The following is a 9246-nucleotide window of genomic DNA, read 5'->3' as shown; positions in this document are numbered from 1 at the left end:
TGTAATTTGGGTTTGGTTTAGCGTTGGGTTGTTGTACATTAAAAAAAAAAATAAGACCTACCCCGAAAATAAGACCTAGTGTGTTTTTTTGAGCCAAAAAAAAAAAATAAGACAGTGTCTTATTTTCGGGGAAACACGGTACCTATCCATGGGTGCAAAAATGATGGGCCGCCCCCAGGTGTCAGATATGCTAGGTTCACCGCTGGTTGTAGGCTAGATGTGCACATGGTCTGTCCTATCATAAGGTTGAAGGTCCCCTGTGTACAAAGCCAGCTCCATAAAGACATGGTTTGACCAGCTCGGTCATCTTGAGTGTCCTGCATAGAGCCCTCGTTGTGTATAGATGTCACCAGCGCTCCAAATATGACAGAATACGTCAAGGTTTTAGTGAATCTTCGTTTTTATTTTTTGAAGTCACTCAAAAGTGGAATCAAGCGCTTTCGGGGCCGCACAGGGTCCCCTTCATCAGGCTTAAAGTGACATTAAACCCTCAGATTTTTTAACATAAACCAATACTGTAATGTGCGCCTTACTGTAATCCATGGTTGTTTCCCTTCTCTTTGTTGCTCTTCCTTTTAAATCCTCATGTCTTCTCATGCTGGACAGAACTTCCCTTTTCAGCTCAGGGCCTCTTCCTGTAGTGCTGGCTCAGGTTACAAGCTAATAGAAACATATACACAGACACCGTGTACCCATTCCAGAGACAAGGCAGTCTGCTGCAAAACAGAAGTTCTGCAGAGCATGAGAACAGATACAGATTTAAAAGGAAGAGCAGCAAAGAGAAGGGAAACAACCATGGATTACAGTAAGGCGCACATTACAGTATTGGTTTATGTTAAAAAATCTGAGGGTTTAATGCCACTTTAAAGTGAACAGCCTGATGAAGGGGACCCTGTGCGGCCCCCGAAAGCGCTTGATTCCACTTTGAGTGACTTCAAAAAATAAAAATGAAGATTCACTAAAACTTTGACGTATTCTGTCATATTTGGAGTGCTGGTGACATCTATACACAACGATTTTACTTGATACGGCGCCATACGTAGCCATTGCGAGCACACCAGTTTTTCGTATGGGAAGTCCGGTAAGGTGTGCTACAGGTCCTTGGACATTTGTACTGCATAGAGCCCTGACTCCAACCCATTGGAACATCTTTGGAATGAATAGGAATTCTGTTTGTGGGCCGGGTCTCATGCAACATCAGTACCTGACCTCACAAATGGGCACCGATTCCAATAGACACCCTCCAAAATCTTTTAGAAGAGGGTCAACGCCATATTACTGGCCATGGTTTTGGGATCCGAAGCTTGGTCCAACAAGCTCATGGTCAGGTGTCCACAAACCTTTAACCTTTAGTCAAAGGGGCTGCCAGGGGCTGACCCAGCTACCAAGGTTCTACCTATAACTAAAATACCACTTTTTGGGTGGAATGCTAATTTCACTTGTGGTCAGAGTTACTTAGGCTTCCTAAGTCTTCATGACCCCTACTGATACCAACCTGATGTGTGCCATGATTTTATGGTCAGCGTGCCAAATAAGGGGGCACGCTCTAGTGAAATGATAGAACCTGGGGAAGGGCGGGAGGGTCAAGCGCGACCTCGCCGTGGCGTGCCCAGGAGCTCCCTGTCCCCCTTCTTAAGGGGAGGAGAGCCGCCGCAACTCCTCCCACAAACACGGCCAAGTTACCTTGGCCTATTACTTGTTGGCCTATTACTTGTTGGGCTGTGTCTACAGCAACCAAGTCCAAGTTTCCAGAGCTAGAAGCAAAACATAAACAAACTTTCATTGGGTTGCCATTAGCACGTCAACACTTTTCCTATCGAACATAACCATTGAAGGGTGGACTCTGGTATGAAGGTGTAAACAAAGCCAACATTCCTGGCAGGCAATTGATAGATCAAATAAATCACACCTACGAAAGACAATGGAGATGGAAAGAAGAACAAAGGGATTCGGTGGTAAGACAAGATAAGCCGCACGCACCCTTATCAGACGCTTCATTGCTTTAATCCGTCCTAACACACCACGTATATTCTGTAAGCAGAGTTCATTTCTCCATGACGCATAATTAACTGTATAGCTACTGTAGATGTAAACCCTAACTGGATGACAATTAGTATTCTCTCTGCACTGTAAATCATAAATAACTGCCAGTTTTGTGTTCCATAAAATCATTTTTTCCACCATTTTTATTTTTAATCTCAGTGCTGCTGATCTCCTTCGGCCTCTTTAAGCCACTCCCCGTCTATAGGCACTCACTACAGCCTCAGCTGCACGTCATTGCTCTAGACCGGCTTCCTGATAGTGACAATGATAAACCATACATGTGCCATGCGTGTTGGCCAGGCCGCTCCCCCAGGGCCGCCTGTGACAGTGTGACAATGCAGGAGCACAATTGTAAGACAAGGAGGCGCCTGAACAAGGATCTTCATGGCAGGATCACCTGGGGGCGCCTGAACAAGGATCTTCATGGCAGGATCACTGGGGGGTTCTTTTCATGGGAGCTGCAGATTACAAAGATTGAAAACAACTTTTGATATTGCAGTTACATGTTAAAGTTCATATGAGATATTTTAGGGATTGGGTTTAGATTGAAGCGCTCGTTTGGATGAGTTCTAAAGCAGATATAATAGACCCAAATTATTGCAAAAAAAAAAGGAGGGACAACAGAAAACTATGTTTCCACTCATAATAATAAAAAAACTCGGGTGGTCTGGCTTTGGGGATATACGTCTGCAGCGCCATACAGAAGTTTATGGTGTAATTTGCGTACAGTGCACCTGTCACTCCCAACCAAACAAATATGCCGGGGAATACACTGTATGGCCATCTTGCCGTGCATTTTTGCATATATATATATATTCACTATATTGCTAAAAGTATTGGCCCCTCCTAACATTCCCATAGACACACTCCTAAACCTTGTGGACGCCTTCCCAGAAGAGTTGAAGCTGTTATAGCGGCAAAGGGCGGAGCCAACCCAACACTGAACCCTACGGACTAAGACTGGGATGCCATTAGAGTTCATGTGCGTGTAAAGGCGTCCCAATACTTTCGGGAATACAGTGTATATACGTGCATAGCCGCTGCTTCAGTGAGCCCGTCATTGATTTGTACACGTTGGCTGTACAGTGCACCTGCCAGAGAATTACGCCAGGATGTACAGTCCTCTTGCTGCCACATGCATGACAGTCCTCTTGCTGCCACATGCATGACCCCAAAGGCAAGAAGATTTTGAACCTGGGTCTTGAGACTCTGCTCTCAAATCTTGCACGGTCTGCGCTCTTACCCAGCGGCTGAACACTGAGCAGCATGTAATAGGCTCCACCATGGCCCTCAGTGATTGACGTACATGACGGTCAATCAGAACTGGGCAGAAGAGAGGCCGCTCTGTGCGCAAAGCGAGCAGTCAGGCGGCTGCTAAGTGAACTCCTATCAAAATGCACAACAAAAATATTTCTAAACAAACACATTATCCTATTGATTAATTATGTGTCATTAAGAAATAATGGCGGATTAATGCAGATATGTGTCACGAAGAAGGATTAGTGCGGATTAAAGCGACGAAAGTGTATGATAAGTCCTTGCCCAAACAGATCATCTCGCACAACGACTTCCAGATAAAGGAAAACTGGAAGGCAAACAGGTTCTTCTGTGATATCTGAATGGTACAAAAATAGACAAATCTAGGGGAGGGGTGGCCAGGCGGCATGACAGGCGCATGATGGAAGATTTAAGGGCTCCCCATATCTTCCTGTCCTGATGCTCTACATTGCTGAGGGGGAAGCTGGACACTCTAGTATCCTATAGACTAGGGTGACAATTATGTCCCTGACATAATTTGTCCGGGGACAGTCTCCTCAATATGGGGACTGTCCCCGGACAAATTATGTCCCCTGAAATATAATATATAAATATATATTTTTTATACTCACCTGATCCCTGGATCCATCGACGAGCAACCTCCCGTCTCCCACGCTGTCAGAAGCTGCATACAGTAACCGGCGCACACTGCAGTAACAGGCGGCGGATAATATACAGGGGTACAGGTACTCCTAGAATGAGATCCTAATAGGTTGGACTTGATGGACTAATGTCTTTATTCAACCTCAAATACTATGGGAAAGGAGGAGTGTGCCATCTGGCTGGGATGTTGTCAGTCTCTGGCTGCACTTGTTGCCTATTATCATCTATTTATCTGATTAATTGATTACAGACAGGGTCGCCATCAGGGGGGTACAGCCCGAAACCCATGTGAGGGGTTTGGGCAGCCTGGGGGGCCCCTTACATGGGTATCGGCTGTACCAGGGGTGACATAGCACAGGTGACAGGGGCGGGGGTGTAGGAGGCCTGGCCACAGCAGTGCCGGTCAGGCGGCGGAGGAGGCCGGGCCCCAGCAGAAGCAGGTACTTACCTCCTACGTTCTCCTGATGAAGTGGACCTTCGCTTCATGAAATGCATCATAGCTTTATATATGGGAACCGCTCTTCCCAGCCAATCAGCATGGAGCCGGCCGAAACAGCATGGAGCCGGTTTCCAGACCAAACAGCATGGAGTTGGCCAAACAGCATTGAGGAAGCTCCTAGCCAATCAGCATGGAGCAAGCCAAACAGCATGGAGCCGGCTTCACGGCCAATCAGCATGCAGCTGGTCAAACAGCATGGAGTCGCCTTCCCGGCCAATCAGCATGGAGCCGGCCAAACAGCATAAGAGCCGCCTTCCCGGCCAATCAGCATGCAGCTGGTCAAACAGCATGGAGCCGCCTTCACGGCCAATCAGCAGGGAGCCGTCCAAACAGCATTGAGCCGGCTTCCCAGCCAATCAGTATCGAGCCAGCCAAACAGCATTGAGCCTTCTTTCCGGCCAATCAGGAAGCCAGACGGTGAGTCATTACCCGCCGCCCGGCTTCCTGATTGGCCGAGTAGCCGCCTCCATGTTCCCTCGCGGCACTGCCGCTCAGAGGAGATCTCCCTCTAGTATTGGTAACAGTGCATACGTAAAACCTCCGGGATTTCATTCTATCCGGTATGGATCACTAGAAGCCTGTGTGCTCCCTGAAAAAGAACCCACAATAAACTAAAACAATAGAGTGTAAGAGGAGGAGACATCCATTCTCCTGAGGACGCTAAGCAAAACTGGCGGGTGTGAGGTGGGGGGGGAGGGGTGATGTCCTTAAAGTGGCAGGTCTTTTAATTCTTCATTGCCTAGTGTCTGGAGGCAGCGGCATAACCCTACGTCTCAGAATTTCTTCAGAGCTGTGTCCCTCAATGGATGATAGAGAAATACGTGTAAACACATTTCCCTACTTACTAAATACGTGTCACTAGGAAGTACTGAATGATGCCGATATGTGTCAGCGATGAGGATTAACGGGGAATAAAGCACTGAAAGTGTCCGATAAGGTTTAAATATTTTCGTGTGTTATCTCGTGTTATCTTTAGATCCCGGTGTTCCTCGTGATGATACAATGCCACAGTTGCCTCTCTTAGAACCGATACGTCTTTCAGGAAAAACAAAAATGATTCTGGTGTTACCGGAACGGTGAGCTTGTCGGGGGACACACCACCCTGAGCTCAACATGAGTCGTGACACGCAGGCCGCCCGGGGGCACCCGAATGATAGCAAATAAAATTCAGGTACTCACACTTTTTACAATGAAAATAAAACACAATTCAGGATGTATTAATGATCACATTAAAGAAGCATTTTATTAAAGGCTCCACAGAGGTTTGTAATCTGCTGAGAATGCCGGAATGCATTGGGGAATTTTTGGAACACCCAGGACTACTTTTAGTGGCTGATTTATAAATCTTCCAGCCAGCATATAGCTGTTCATGCCCCGCTACGGCCACTAGATGGTGCTGTAGAGCATAGAAAAATCCTATGGTCCTTGGCTCCATCTAGTGGCCGTAATGGTGTATAGCTGGGGGAAGATTTATAAATCTGCCCTTTAAAATTCTTGCCAAAACGTTTTATTGCTCTGAATAGTGGATGGTAGAGCTGCAGCTCCAGTCTAATTTTATTGGTGCCTGGGTCCCTGGCTGAGTTCTTAGGTTTTTTTTGGGAGTGGGAGGTTAGTTTAATCAAGGGGTTGGCAACCTCCTGCTGTAGTAAAACTACAAACCTCAGCATGGAACTGCCTCTGATTGTCATGACTGTGACTGTCAGAGTCTTGTAATGCCTTATGGGACTTATAGTTCCACAACAGCTGGCATGCCAAAGCTGCCCCATTCACCGGTGTGATGCGCGTAGGGTTGCCACCTGATTCACCCGGACAGTTCGGGTTTTGAATGCTGTGTCCGGGTTTCAAGGCAGCTGAAACCCGGACACCAGATGTCAGGCAGACAGGGGGCAACCAAAATTGAGATAGGGGCTACTGGCCTCCCCACTGAAAATAGTGTCAACTGTGATATTTACATATTAATGGGTGATTCTATTTACATACGAATAAGCCGCAGCTCATTCTCCCCAAAACATTTCTGTGCGTCACTAGAGCGTTCGGGTTTCTATGGAAGAAAAGGTGGCAACCCTAGATGCGCGGCGCACAGACAAGATGCATTTTATTTTGCATTGCACAGCAGCACAGTACATCGAGCTGCAGTACACTCTGTAAACTGTACTCTCCATTCAGGGGACCTGAATGGAGTGTACAGTTTAACCCCTTCGTGACTGACGACGTACAGTGTACGTCGCCAGAATTAGGGCTGTTTAAACAGACTCCCGGCGCTTTTGCCGCCAGGACTCTGTTTAAACTTGTAAAGCCGACTGTCGGCTTTACCACAGAAGCGCTTCTGGCGAGTTACCTGCCGCCAGATTTGACTTACTAATTAACCCCTTTGTGACTGACGACGTACAGTTTACGTCGCCAGCATCGGGGCTGTTTAAACAGACTCCCGGCAGCTATTGCCACTGTCGGCTTTACAACAGAAGCGATTCTGACGACTTTCCTGTCGCCAGATTGCTTCTGCGTCCCGAAGAAGGGGCCGCCCCCCCCCGCCGGACACCCCCGCCGTGCTTCCCGGACTCCGTTGCCCCTCCTACGGGCCCGGGACCGGCTTCCTTGGTGTCCGCGGGGAGCTGGGGAGGAGGTCGACGAACTTCCGTTCATCGATCCCCTCCCCGTTCTATGGGACCGGGAGCGATGCAGATTGCATCACTTCCGGCCCCTGGGCTGTCAGTTCTGGGCTCAGTTATTTCTAGTGTAAGGCTGGGCACAAAACCTTACAACCATTTTGTCTTGCGATGGTTGTAAGGTACTTAAAAAAACGTACCATCTGCCTATCTTGCATAGGCAGATCATACTTGCGATGATCGCAAGCCACGCCCCCTGAGGGGCGGGCTTCCAATGACCGCAATGCCGAACGGGCAGTGTGCGCTTGCGCACACCGGCCCGTACGGCTGTTATCGTACGGACATGCCACAAACCCGCCGAACGTCGTGCGATGCTCGGCGGGTTTTCGAACATGTCCGTAAGTTCAAAGTCGTTTCGACCTTACAGTAGTAGAGGTCGCACGGCTTCCACACACCTTACAATAATCGTATGATCGCGGGATTTCCCGCGATTATCGTAAGGTGTGTGGGGACCTTAAAGGTGACACTGGGGGTCTTTTGGACCCCCAGCATCACCTTAAAGAGTACCTGTCACCACCATCTGCTATCACATGGGGGGGGGCTTGTAAGCACCCCCTATGTGATAGCAGTCAAAGTAAAGTTAAAAAACCCCCAAAAAAACAATTTTTAAAATGAAAATTAAATAAAATAAATATAATAATAATGTAAAAAAATGTTTTCAAGTCCCCCGCCCCCGCGAGCATGCGCGTCGCCACGTAAACACGCGTCCGGTGCGCCTACATATGAAAACGGCGAACGTATTACACATGTTGGGTATTGCCCCGCACGCCGGAGAGCAATTATTCTAGGGCCAGTATTTTGGGGTATCTCTAAATTGATGACCTGTGGGGGGTTTTCAAGCGTCTTCTAGGGACTTTTTGGGGTACTGCAGTTTTTCGCCGTTTTGCGGACGCACGCAATTTGTAACATGGGCATGTTGGGTATCGTTTTACTCGTTGTAAACTCATCTTTTATATTTCATTTAAAAAATGGGTATTTTGTTGTCTTTTGGGGCATTTAATTACATTTGTCACTAAATTTTGGGGTTTAATAAGGAGTTGCGCTAATATTGCGCAATATAAAAATTTGCAACTACCACCACTTTATTCTATAGGGTCTTGGCATTCAGAAAATATATAATGTTTGGGGGTTTTAAGTAATTTGCAGGCCTAAAATGTGGAATATAACATGGGTGCAAAAAATTTAAAAAAGGCCTCAGTCATGAAGGGGTTAAACACTCCATTTGCCGTTCTTACCATCTTGTCTTCAATTGTATTGTGATTGTAATGTCTTCCTTATATTGTAAAGCGCTGCACAGCTATATACATCCTGTATAATAATAATACACATGTTTGTGTACACAGACACACTTTGATTAAATGATAAATGATAAACACACATTTGATACATATTTTGTCTCCCGGCTCTCCATGCTCCTCCTCCTTTTGCTGTAACATAAGAAAATAAAACAACAAGACAGCTAAAATAAACTCCAGAAACCCCTCCCTCCATCTCGCCCATTCATTCGCCCTAAACAATCATGGCGTCTCAATACTTTCTTCCTTTTACGTCACGTCCGGTTAAAAACAGCTGGCTGTTTCGAATGTTGCCCCTCCCGCCGATTGCGGCGAGCTGACCAATCAGAGAACACCACCGCCGGTTTAAGGCATCCTGTGCCTTGGTTACCACAGCACGTCTATTCCCGGGCAGCCAATCAGGAGGAGCGGCGGCTGGCGTTTAAAACCCAGGAGCGTGGGATCAGTGACCGTTACAGGGTGTGAGGAGAGCGAAGTGAACAGAGGTGAGTGAGAGGATTGAACGGTACTTGTATTAGCTGGTCCCTTCAGCGACCCAGACCGGTGTCAGTGCACCACATACCGGAGTGCAGTCTACAAATGTGTATAATAGGCGTGTGGGTGCTGGGACGTTCCAGGTGCTGCAGCAATAAAACAAGACTGGTACTCACGTTGACAACAAGGCTTTCATTCTTCTAATTTGTTAACCTTACGGGGGAAGGAGGGTGCTCAGGGCTTGGATTCTTGGGGGTGCACAGAATTTTGGCTTGGGTTCTTGGTGGCATGGGGGGGGGTAGCTTCTGCACGCAGCTTGGGTTGCTGGTGGCATTGTGGGTGGGTGCGC

General features: G+C 47.4%; 1 protein-coding gene across 1 annotated transcript in view; it reads left to right on the top strand.

The window, feature by feature from the left end:
- The first annotated feature begins 8844 nt into the window (after positions 1–8844).
- The window catches only part of CDC20 (cell division cycle 20), a 9371-nt gene continuing 8969 nt past the window's right edge, over positions 8845–9246 (top strand). Inside the window, exon 1 of the mRNA XM_018561565.1 lies at positions 8845–8908. The gene's annotated coding sequence lies outside the window, so the exon portion shown is untranslated. The remainder of the gene's footprint in view (positions 8909–9246) is intronic.

This window comes from Nanorana parkeri, unplaced genomic scaffold (assembly GCF_000935625.1).
Source record: "Nanorana parkeri isolate BGI_ZX_2015 unplaced genomic scaffold, ASM93562v1 scaffold530, whole genome shotgun sequence".
In the NCBI taxonomy this organism is placed as follows: Eukaryota; Metazoa; Chordata; class Amphibia; order Anura; family Dicroglossidae; genus Nanorana; species Nanorana parkeri.
The sequence above is the reverse complement of the archived record's forward strand: the minus strand, read 5'-3'. Positions and strand labels throughout refer to the sequence as shown.